Source organism: Cyprinus carpio, chromosome A7 (genome assembly GCF_018340385.1).
Source record: "Cyprinus carpio isolate SPL01 chromosome A7, ASM1834038v1, whole genome shotgun sequence".
Taxonomy (NCBI): Eukaryota; Metazoa; Chordata; class Actinopteri; order Cypriniformes; family Cyprinidae; genus Cyprinus; species Cyprinus carpio.
Genome location: NC_056578.1, coordinates 37,507,575 through 37,520,866, shown reverse-complemented (window position 1 = coordinate 37,520,866; position 13,292 = coordinate 37,507,575). Strand labels below are relative to the sequence as shown.

General features: G+C 39.4%; 1 protein-coding gene across 8 annotated transcripts in view; it reads right to left on the bottom strand.

The window, feature by feature from the left end:
• Window positions 1–13,292, bottom strand: part of LOC109094182 (transcriptional enhancer factor TEF-1) — a 69,691-nt gene that overhangs the window by 35,191 nt on the left and 21,208 nt on the right. The window lies entirely within an intron of this gene.

Below are 13,292 nucleotides of genomic sequence, written 5' to 3'. Positions count from 1 at the left end.
TAAAATGCATGATGACACCCATCCCAAGCCAGTACTGTTAAACATCCCACCCCTCCTGTGACCCATGGTTTCTCTGTATGTGTATTCAGAGCTAGAGAGCAATGGACTTTCATAATAATAAAAAAACTCCATTAACGTGCAATAAAATAATTGTCAGCGTTAATCAATTAATGCATGCGACAATAATGTGTTAACTTGTTCAGCCCTAATATATATATATATATATATATATATATATATATATATATATATATATATATATATATATACACACAAACAAACACACATAAACAACATCTAACATTTTACTTTCCCTCTCCCTCTCAAAAAGATCTAAAAAAATAAGTAATATAATCCAACAACAATGTTATTACAAAGAACCAGTTCCAAACAGCGATTCATTCACAAAACTGATCACCAGGTCAAAGTGCACCAGAAATCGGTCAGTATGACTTAAGAATAGAATTTGGTAATGCAGTATTTAACGCTGACTAATAGATGATCAGTCTTACCACAAGTACATCGACTTGACAGCCAATCAATTAATTCCTCATAATACTGTCTTTAAATATAATAAATACCACTTTAAAAATCAATTTAAAGTGTATGAACACAAAATGAAATCGATAGATAACTCCTGATGACCTGTGAGAAGTCTAAAAGCTCTGGTCGGGGCTTTAGGTCACGAGTCAGAAAACCGCGGAAGGATTAACAGTGGGCATCCATTGTAGGAACAGACAAGCCACCGGCAGAAAGCGGTGGGTCACAACCTCGAGGCTTCACTGAGACAGAAAGGATTACACTTGATGACCCCTCGTAAATCCTCATGGCAAGGCGGCAGGTGAGGAGGAAGAGGAGGCCTGGGCATCTTTCCTCTATTCAGTCCTCTGTGTTTCCCAGCAGGCAGAGAAACGCCCTCCCTCCCAGGATATGCTTGTGCTCCCACAGGACCAATTATTAAAGCAAGTCCTCCACTGAATCACTCTATCAAGTAGGAGGTGGTGAGCACATCATCACATATATTACTGCTGAGGCAGGCCTGGCTGTGGGGGTTAGGAGGGAGAAAGCGTTGGAGATGGATGGATGGACAGTGGACTGATATGCTAGAGCCAGTCGCCGTCATCAGGGCTCCCCAGAGGTGTGGGACAACTCCACCTCCAGCCCTGCGGAAGTGTGAACACACTGGTGGCTGGCACCTCCCAGTGAGCACACGTTCAGAGCAAGAAAGAGGGTTAAATCAATATTTTCAATCTCTCAGGATCAATCCCGCATCTGAACATGAGGAAAACCCTGTTAGCAGTCACCAATATGTGTAAATGAAAAGCCAAACTTCATGACCTTGATAGTTCTCGTCTTTAAGTTCCCTGCTCCGTCTCCTGCAATGCAGCTTTCTAACAAGCCCAAACTCAGCTGAAATGTTTCAAGTGAACTGGGCTCCTGTACCACACCACCTTCTAGAAACTTCCATCAAAATATAAAGACAGAAGTTAGCAAAGCTCCTTAATATTTTATATTTGCATTTTATACAATAATATTTATTTTTAGAATAAATTATGCATTTATGTATGTAATTATTTATTCAGTTATTTATTTAATTAGAACACATAAATAATTTAATAAAGGCATGTATGTATTTACTTTATTATTATTAATATTATTATTATTATTATTTATTTTGAACTATAACATTTATGAGCAAGAAAAAAAAATTGTAGGATGGGGCTAAATCTAGATTTAATTGGTTATGACTGAGATGAAACATTATATTATTTTTCCCACCCATGCAGTCTGTCAGAACAGTTACTTCAAGGCAGAGTTAAAAAATGACAACTGATGCACCAAACAAGGCAAGAGACATTTGGTAAGACATTAGATAAGAATTATTTCATGTTGCATAACCAGAAATGGGAAATGTCTACATCACAACATGATTTCAGGCTTCGCCAAGAACAGTATCCTACCATATGACTCTTACTACGTCTCCTCTATACAGTATGCAAACTGTGAATGAGAGCATTCCCTTCATTTTCCAAAATGTGCAGTATGGGATGAAACATGCTGCATGCATCCCAAAATGCAAACCGCTCTTCCAACATGACAAAGGAATACTAAGTAATCACAATTTTAATTTCTGTTTAAAAATGTCTTTCTTGACCCATTATTAGATCAGTTTTAACCACAAAATGGGACCATAACATAAGTCTTTACATTTCTGAGATGGAATTAAAACAGTCAATGTAATAAGGTCATGTGATAAAGCACTATACTAAAGAATTTGTCACTGCATAAAAAGTTTGAAATACTACTTTTTTTTAAAAAACAAAACAGGATTCAGTATAAGCAGTACACGTATGCCATTACGAGAATAGCCACAATATGTTAACAAGTGAATGCTGCTGCTTCTTTAAATGGAGCACAGTATCCTGCTTCACTCAGACAAAAACAGCCAATTGGAGAGTTGAAATATGAGACCAGCCTCAGCACTGGCTGATACTGCTCGATCTGCTCTTCAGCAGTGAAGAAGACAGCTCACATGATCACCGCAAATCTCTGCAGTCAACGTCCAAAAAATGCTGTTAAATCTGTTGGGCCAGCACATTCATTCTTTCTAGGACATTCATGGCACATTCATTCTTTACAAGACACTTCAAATACCTTAATAACTGGTATGACGTTAAACTTAAGAACTAAATGGTAGCTGACCTGAAAAAAAAGTGAATTTTTTTGACATTCCAGACTTATTCTTCTGATTCTGACATCCTTCTGAATCACAAAGTCATTTCCTTTCACACTAAAGATGAAATTGCTTAAAAATTGACCACAACATTTAACATGCTCTCAGAACTTTAAAACAGGCTCTTTGTGCAATCAGCGAAGCTGTCAATAGTATCATGTCACATTGTGGTCAACAAATAGCAAACATGAAATGCCTAAGGCGTTTCGCTTTTTAGACTTGGCCAGCCAAGCATGGGATAGACTAGACAACCCAAAGCACTCTGGGTCACACTTCTTTTCACCTGGCAGGCCTGGAGAATGTATGACCAGTGGGGACATGCAGCATGGGACCCAGGTTCATTTAAACAACTCAGAAGGTCAACACTGTGGCACATCCTGGCCATGAACACTAAAGATAAGCGAAGAAATCTGAAACCTCCATTGAAAACCAGCCTGTGTCAATACAAACAAAATGATATTGGTTCTCTGACAGGTCCATATGTTTACAACGTCTAGGTCCAAAAGAACTATAAATTCCTCTTCATTCATTGTTGGCAAAAACCATCAGGTGCTGACAAGCCCTAACAAGGCTTGTCAAGAATAAGCTTTGTTAAGTGTGACATAACCAGGAAGCGTAAGATAAAGTCCACGTCCATCACTCTGAAAACATGGCTAAATAGCTTCTGATCTGACTGATTTTGCTGCTGCTTTTGTGTTTTCACGGTCAAACACATACATATTTTTGTCACTAAACTGCAAAGCCCCTCTCTCTTATTTTGCAGTCAGACGGGCTACAGTAATATGAATTTTAGGGCACACAATCAATGACAATTCAAAAAACTAAAAAAAAAAAAAAAAAAAAAAAAAAAACAAAATGAAAAAAAAAAAAAAAAAAAAAAAAAAAAATCCCACAAGGCACATAGAAAAAGGCACAGCTAGTTTGCTGGTTTGTATTATCCATACAGAAAATCAATGCAGCTGTTCCCCAAAAAAAAACAAGATTTAAAACAACAAAAAAAAAAAAAAAAAAAATAAGACAGCAAAAAAAAAAAAAAAAAAAAAAGACTAATTGTTACACTAATATGTTAGGATCAATCCCGCATCTGAACATGAGGAAAACCCTGTTAGCAGTCACCAATATGTGTAAATGAAAAGCCAAACTTCATGACCTTGATAGTTCTCGTCTTTAAGTTCCCTGCTCCGTCTCCTGCAATGCAGCTTTCTAACAAGCCCAAACTCAGCTGAAATGTTTCAAGTGAACTGGGCTCCTGTATTATCCATACAGAAAATCAATGCAGCTGTTCCCCTCAGGAACACGTGATGGGAAAGCATTCAGCAGATTTTTACACAAATAAGACAGCAAAAAAAAAAAAAAAAAAAGACTAATTGTTACACTAATATGTTAACGATGATGATAGGCAGTCTTTAATAAATCCACAGAAGGTAAATCCAAACAGAGGGAAGCCTTGCAACACATGTAGCATCAACAGCAACTTAAATACACAACCAGACAAGACTAATTAATGACACACCTAAACAGAATAATACAATTAACTCAATGAACAGAAATGGTGCAAGAGGAAAACAATGTCCCAACTGACTGAGTGACATTACGCCCCCTCCCAGAAAGGTGCAACCTCACACCAGCAGATAAATGGAGGAGGAGGAGGCTCAGATGGAGATTGAGAGTCCGGGAGAGGGATCGAACGAAAAGTCCAGGGTGGTGAAGGTGGTATGATCCAATGAATGGCCTTGAACAGGGACAGGTAGGTGATGACCCAGGCCACAGCCAGGACTGTGCTCCATGGTTGCGGCGCTGGAGGGAGGAGCCTATGGCGTGATGGGAACACACACCACCATGGTGTTGACAGGAGGCAACGACAACGATGGAGGGGGAGCCCATGGCACAGACAGAGAGGCGAGGAGGTAAAGCGATGCTGAGGATCAAGGAAGTCACACTGGATCCGTAGTGGCCATTGCCCGAGATGTAGGTGGGGATCCAAAGGCCAGAGGGAAAGCTGGAGCGACTGAGGAAGGAGGCAGAGTGGGATGTAGCCGAAGGGGTGGAGAGCCGGAAAGCAGCGGACAGCCCGGAAGTCCACAGCGAAGGCATGGTGAAGTCTGACGCAGTTGAAGCCGACTGACCGAGGGAGTCCAGCATGGACCATTAGCCATTCAGCCTTGCCGGACTCCCTCGGTCAGTCGTCCCCAACTAGCTCAGACTTCACCACGCCTCCGCTGTGGACTTGCGGGCTGTCCGCTGGAATCGAGGGTGGGAGGAGCGCAGGATGAGGTGTAGCGGAGCCATCCGAGATCGGAGGTGGAGCCACAGGCTTCTCAAGTCCAGGAGACGAAGACTCCTGGCTGGCCCAGTATGGAGCCCCACCACTGAGAGATGGGTACATAGAACGACTGATGAGGAACAAAGATGAATGGACAGCAGGAGTGGCTGAGGACTGAGGAGAATGAAGAAATGCACAAATCCAAACAAAAGTAAGAAGTCTCTTAAAGCAGCTTGGAGAGAAGGTGGCTCTTGTTTTCACTCGCAGCGGGAGGGTTTCTGGCTGGACACTGGGCTAGGAGTGGGGCTGGTGTCATCATCAGCTGGTCCAACAGTCAGAGATGATCCACAGGATACCAGCATGCATTTAACGTAGTCAGCAAAGGTCCCTCAAGGTCCCTCCCTGAACAACTGCTCCTTGGTGGCAGTGTTCAGGCTGGCGTATATGAATGAGCGTAAGCAGTTGTCAGGGTAGTGGATGAGATGGGCTAGAAACAGGAAATCCTCCACATGTTCCTTGAGGGAGCGAGTTCCCTGCTCAAGGCATAACATTAAAACGGATGGATTATCCATGGTGGGGAAAAAGTGAATCCAAAAACAAAAAGAAATCTTCAATCACACTACTGTGTTGATAAGCACACACGAACAAAATAAAAAATAACACCTAATCACCTCCACTTTGGGCCTTCTGTCACACTACTGTGTCGATGAACTCACACGATGATGATGGGCAGTCTTTAATAAATACACAGAAGGTAAATCCATACAGAGAGAGGGCCTGCAACACACTTAACATCAACGAGACCCAACAACAATGAACAGAAAGAGACCAACTTAAATAGACAAGCAGACAAGACTAATTAATGACACACACCTGAACAGAATGACACAATTAACTCAGTACACAGAAATGCTGCAAAAGGAAAACAAAGTCCAAACTGAATGATACATAATCATCATTATGTTTCAAGCAAAGGCTGCAAACGGTTTCACACTCTGTTTACTGCATGAGAACAACCTTGGTGGTATTTCTGACTCATTTTGCCGGTGTAAAATGTAATCGTTTTGTAATCGGAAATGTGTTTCTTGCAGGTGTTAAATCACAGCGGCGTGTCAAAGCTACAATTGCGCACAAACAAAAGCGAGGGATTATATTGGAGGTGTGTGTTAGACTAAAGTTCTCCAGACTCCATTCTGAGCGAATGCAGGAAGCAGGGGCCTGAGCGGATCCCAGAATTCCTCATTATCCTCACAGCGGGTAGCTAGGGTGCGCCAGCGATGCAAGCGAGAAGCGGGCCGCCGCTGAGGCAGGTCTGGGAACAGAGCTCTGGCAGCCCCACGGGGGAGGCCAGGCTCGCTCATTAGACCTAAATGATCCACGGGAGCCCTGCAAACCAAGTGCCACTTAGTGCTAGTCTGAGACACCAGTCTGGCCCTGATGAGATTGCTGAGCACACTGCATATCTGTAATAACACAGCGAACAAAAAAGGCCTCACAATGGCGACAGTAACTCCAGCGAACGTTTGGGTGATAACGTGGCAGAGCACTCCCTGGAAATGTCTTTCATCCTTTGGTCAGGGTTGAAATGACACAATATGATAAATGTTTGCTACCTTCAAAGCAAACAGATGCACTGTGGGAACCACTCTGGTGGCGAAAACCTGATATCGGCAAGTGCAACTGCCACTAAAAGCAGCTCGTTGCTCCTGAGACAGATGGTCGTTTCACACGTAATAATTACAGCAGCCTCATGTATTCTCACGCTCCTGTCACATTGTGATATTTACACTGCTTTACGGTAATAATCTGACTGATTATACTAATAAATGTCATGAAAACTTTCACAACACGCATGTCTGAAATCCAGTGCATTCTACTTCTATTTCTTAACCAGCTGTTTTGTCTCCTTTTCAGGCAAAAATATCTAAACATCCTTAAAGCAATACAATAAACTTGAAAACCTTGAACATATATCTTAAATTCTATTTTATTTTAATTTACCTTGTTTTAAATATATTTTTCATTTAATAGAAACAAAGCAATACTACTGTTTTAGAAAATTAATTATTGCATCAGACTGCTGGATTGACCAGAATCTAAAGATTTTTCTCATACTTATGTTGTTCCATGACACAAAGGATGATATTTGGAAGAATTTTAGTAACCAAACACTGACATTTTTCATAATATTTCTTCTTTTTATGCCCCACAGAATAAAGACATTTAAGCTTGGAATGACATGTGGGTGAGTAAATAAAGACAGAATTTTAATTTTTTGGGGTGAACTATCCTTTAAATATGGTCTACTTCTGTCCAGTGAGACTTTGGGGCGAGGCTACCCAGTGCAAATGTTGCGGCCATGGCTCATTAGAACAAAAACTCATGCAACATGCAAGATATAAATGTTATCATTTGATGCTTTATGCATTTAATTAAATTTTTTCCAAAAATCTGTTTGAAACACAGATGAAGTTTTGGAAAACGAAACTCAGAGTTTCTACATATTATGCATTACAGTCAGCATCGTGCTGTGGCGCATTATTCCTAACAATTTGACTTAAGGCTCCGGTGCGTGCACAATAACACCCATTAAATGCAATTTCTGGGAACTGAATGTCCCATTGTGCATTTCTTGCCATATTTCACATCTTGTCATGTGTTCATTTATATACTCCGGAGGGTATGCAATCACGCAGGGTGTGCTGAATGGAGGCTCGCAAAACAGGTGAATTATGTAAGTGCTGCGTCTTCGCTTCTTTCTGAAGAGGACCGCCACTTTCTTCCACCCCTTTTCATGCTCCTCTCATCACAAAGCAGCTGTTGTGATGTTTTTCACCACAGTCACAATTAACCTCTGAGGCTGGGCAGGGAGCCAGCCCCGGCACAACTCAGGGCGCTAGAGAGCCCATCAGGTAAACAGTATGATAAGCTTTGCTGCAAAAATTAGACATTGTTTTGAAGTGAGAGGCAGTTGCTATAGTGACTGTTGCTAATTAACTGCATTCAGCCAGGGGAACAAAGGGCTTAAGGGTACTCAGGACGGTGTCTCTCGCAGAGAGCTATGTGCAGCGAATATGTGCAATCCCGCAGGTCTCTCTGCACCAAAATACCTGCGCCTCTGCTTCTCTCCTCCTCGTGCGAGCCAGGAGACAAGCGGTGGTCATTTTATCAAGGCAAAAAGCTGCTGGACACCAGTTAGAGAACTGTGTGAATCTCGATGCCATCAGGTTCGAAACGGCCCTAAAACAACAATAATCACTGAATCCCCAGCCAATCAGGGTGCTTCATCAGCATGGAGGACCTCTCGAAGGAGATCTCATCAGCTCCTGTGGCATTCTGGAGAGTGGCCTGCCAGCCAGTGCATTTCATTAAAGCGGTCTTACACAATGGAGAAGTAACATAGAGACACGAGTCATGTTGTAAGGTCACTGTTCCTATTTGTGTGACCTCACAGGTTTAAGAAAGGTTTACTTGATTATCATTAGATAAAAAAAAAAAAAAAAGATTTGCAGAAAGACTAAAAGATCAATGGGTGCTCACTACTGGAAAAACTATATATTTTCAAGATTTGGCCAAACAACTAATTTACAAATCAGGAAACCTGGATTTGTTTAATGGGGATATATGTACACATGCAACTCTCCTGAGAATGTTTTACCATGATAATTGTCTAACAGTTATAAACAGCTTGCTAGAACTGCTATAAAAATATATAAATATATATATATATATATATATATATATATATATATATATATATATATATATATATATATAAAACATAAAAAAAATGAGAAAAAAAATCTACTCAACATCACTAATCACTAGTCAGTTGTCAGATGACTAGATCATTGAATATGTTGTGTTTTACAAAAATCATTGTAATTTTCATTGTAAAATACTGTAAAAATGAAACAGAAAAAAATGCTAGTTGGTTAATGGCAAGTTTCCTTACTAACTACAGGGACTCTAAAAGAGCACAAAACACAAAATGTAATGCAATTAAGCATATACATAAAATAAATGCAAATTATTTATTAGTTGGTCATTTTGCAGAATGACATCAAAAGAATTTCAGCTGATCAAATTTCTAGATTTCAAGGGTAAAGCCTGTTATGTCTATTTTGTATATGGGCCACAACAGACACGCACAACAACCCAGGAGTCAAAATAACCGTGTATAGAAAAACGGCCCATTAACCACAATCAATTCACCGAAAATGCATATCAAGTCTGTTTCTCTAATTTGTCCCGGAACCCCACTGACAGACGCACCCACTTGTTTTGACAGTTGTAACGGCCCTTGTTAATGGTTGAGTGAGTGAGCAGGTCACAGTTCACGGTGTGATGGCTTTGGCACTAGGACCCAGTGACAGCTGCAGAGCTGAAAGACGAGACTATACAACGACTCTGCGCTCAAAGAGAGGGCAGCCGCAATCTGCTGCCTTTAGTGTCCCGCCAAACTTTGTAAAAGCACAAACACTGCCTTTCAGAGCTCTACTCTAGATACTACACTTAAATAAAAAAAAAAGGTTTACATTGCCAAATCATGTACCATATTTTCCTGATTACAAGACCTGTTTTTTTTATCATCTTAAAAATGCTGTGACTTGTATTCCAAAACAACTTACATAATGCACTTAATGACAAGTACACAAAACATAAGCAAAATTCATACATTTGGATGAACTTGTGAAGACCATTGCAGACATCTTGGTGAGCTTCTCCAAGTTTTTAAATTTTCTCAATCTACAAATTTGGTAAGTAAATATTTTTATTTATTGGTTTAATATGTGTAAAATTATGTATGTTGTCTAAGAGTATATGGTTAAAAGCGTCATATTTTCTAGTTATATGTATATGCCAGTGTTTCGCGGCACTCTGAAGCCTCAAAATATACATGGTTCCACAGTATTTTCCACATAAATATTATAATAAATATTCTCCCATGTGGTACTGAGCTGAACTTATCTACTGTAGAGAATGATAAATATACAGTTTGATATTATTTGAGCCCAGAAAATTCATATTTTCTTATAATAACTTCACTGTTCTGTAACAGATTATGAGCACAACCAAAAACCTCCCAAACAAACAATCTTGAGGTCTTCATTTGAGGAGTAACTGAATCAATGTGCTTTTATAGCATCAAGTCTAAACTTTGCTGTCAGTGATTTGTGTACAAATCTGATTTGTCTACAGTATGTGATCATCAGCTTGTAATACGTATTACATGTGTAACAATGTGGCCCTTGACACTGTGCTGTTTTTTTGTTGTCTCTGCCTGTGGTCTGGAGGACTGTGAAACATTACTCCTTAGGCTATGATGGACTTCGCTGTTGAGTAAACATGCAACCGGACACCCTGAACAGCTGCCAAAGCTGACCTCTAGTCAATCTCTGCACTCTCAGACAGGTCAGCAACCCCAGCGCTGCACACCAGCTCTCTGCTGGTTACACTCTCAGGTGATTTTGTCATTACAATTTCCTGTTGGATCTATATTGGCTCACATATTACTTCCTCTGTACAAATCATAGCAAGCCTTAATAGAAAATTCAGGATTGTTTGGGCGACTGTACAGAATTCTATTCATGAATGCAAAAATTCCTGTTCTTAGTTCTGTTTTGAGTTAAAATACCTGCAATATTATTTTATGTGAGGCAAAATTGTATGTTAGGATTCCTTTTCAAAGAATTATCTTAAATATAAGTTATAAAAAAAGTATGCAGTTCCATCAACGGTTTAAAGCATTTACCTTGAAAAAATTAATTTTATTTCTATGGTTTAGGCCAGGGGTGGCGAACGTCGGTCCTGGAGAGTTTTGCTTCAGTCCTAATCAAACACACCTGAACAAGCTAATCAAGGTCTGAACGGTTACTAGAAGCTACAGGCAGGTGAGTTTAAATTTGGGTTGGAGCTGAACTCTGCAGGGCTGCGGCTCTCCAGGACCGGAGTTCGCCACCTCTGCTTTAGGCTAAAAGAGCAGTCAGTGACAAATCAGCTAATGCAACAAAAATGTAAGATACATTTGAATAATTCAAATGGTCAAATAAAAAGTTTTTTTTTACTTTATACATACTCCAAAAACAAGCAGCAAAACATTTTTTTTAACATTTTTTTTAACATTAAAGGGATGCTCCACCCCAAAATTAAAATTTTGTCATTAATCACTTACCCCCAGGTAGGATAAAAGGGATCTAAAATATGCAGAATAAGGCATTAATATGTGTTTTATATATACTATTAAACATCCAATATGCTAGTAATATGCATGCTAATATGCAACTAGAATTGGTCCTTAAAATAAAGTGTGACCAAAGAAATATTTCTTGAGAACTAAATCAGCATATTAGAATGATTTCTGAAGGATAATTCAGATTTGCCATAAAAGAAACCAGGTATTTTATCTAGTAATAATATTTCACAGTATTAGGGTTTTTTAAGGGTTTCATTAAAAACATTTAAAAACCTTAAAGATTCCTAACTTTTGAATGGTAGTGTAAATCGTTTGTTGTTTCTGCATTTACTTATATAATGTAATGCAGAAAACCACAAAATAAGCCCTCTTTATAACAGTGAGCACTACTGAATCTTGCACTTGGACTTGATCATTAAAAACTGGTCATCCAAACCCTTTTTTCATGCTTTAATCCTGAACAGAGTGAATGAATGAAAGCAAGTTTGAGAGGAGAGGCTGCAAAGAGTGTTTCAGTGGCAGTGTGGCCCGAAATGCTCTTTGTAGTAGCAGCTTGAGAGGCTTTGCTGCCACTCCTAAACTTTACATTTGATTTGGCCGGAGGGGTCACATGACAGCTGCAAACGAATGCCCCTAGGGCCTTCTGCTTTCACTTGACACTGACAAGCTGTGAGAGACTCCAACACTGCGGAAAGAAAATATTCCCTCTTTCCATGACATCACCCAACCTGGAATGGACGAAAGGGGGAGGAAGGCAGGAGAGGAGGAGGAGGGGGTGGCACAGCTGGTGACAGCCGCAGTACCATCTGCTCCTGACTAATAGTTCATGCTGCTTTACTTACACTCCCACTACTCAACAACAAGCGAACGAATGGGAAGCCTGCTGCAGAGGCCCGCGAAGACTTCGGAGAGTCCTGATTGACAATTATTCTCATCTTCTCCACCACTTCACTCTCATGTGATTCCTCAGAGCCCTCAGTTTCACTTCTCACCTCCAGCGATCACCTCTGGGACAATCCACGCACGCTGAGTGCTGAGGCTACATCGTAGGGAATTTGTCTTGTTACTTTGTCATGTGACACTGACAATGTGTCTTAACCAGAGGCAACTTGACAAGTTACCAGCGACAAGTAATATCTCTGTCCACAGTAAAAATTACACATTTCTACAGTACGTATTTAACACGAAAACAGTGTTGCCAATTCATTTTACTTTAATAATGGAGTATGAAACAGGATATTCAGTAAGAAAAAAAAATCTAGGTCCTGATTTTATGCACCAGGAATGGATTGGTTCTTATAAAGAGGTCAGGTGGCTGAAGGAGTGAAAAATAAGAGGGCTTGATGACGTCAGTTGAAAAGAACAGTTGTTTCAGAAATAAAGCACATACTATAATTTGATAAGAGATTACGAAAGAAACAATGCATGTACCAATAATAACATTTTGTCCACTACCAACAAGGTAATAATTATTCATTTGGGATGTTAAAATGTGACACTATTTTGTAGAAATAAATTAAATTAAATATGTAAACTGTTATTGTTAAAAGTCTCTTTTATTGTAACAATATACACATTATATACAAATTATACAAATTACTACAATATACACTTATTAGGTCTGCACGAAATATGCAGATTTTTTTGGAAAATCAAATTGATTTCAAACTGACTTCAAATCAAATTGAAAGGATTTTTCTCATAAAAATAAAAATTGCGATTTAAAATGCGGGGAAAAAAATCATATTTGCTGTGCTTATTTGTAGGGCACATAACTTCATGATTATATCAATATGGCTATATAATAACAATAATAATACTAATTTTACATTACTACTGTAAAATTATAATACCAATATTTATGCCTGACATAATTTCTTTATTTTTTATTTTTTATTTTTTTTGAATGACCTGAATTGTGGCCAACAGTACCAGGAACATGTATTACAAAACTGGGTCAATATTGATTTCCTGTTGATTTAACAAACAGCCACTGAGCAAGATTTTGGACCAACTAGATGTCACTGTGTCTGGGGCCACCCAGTTCAACAAAAATTGGAAACCAAGTGATCCTAAGTGACAAACTGTTGTGATGGTTG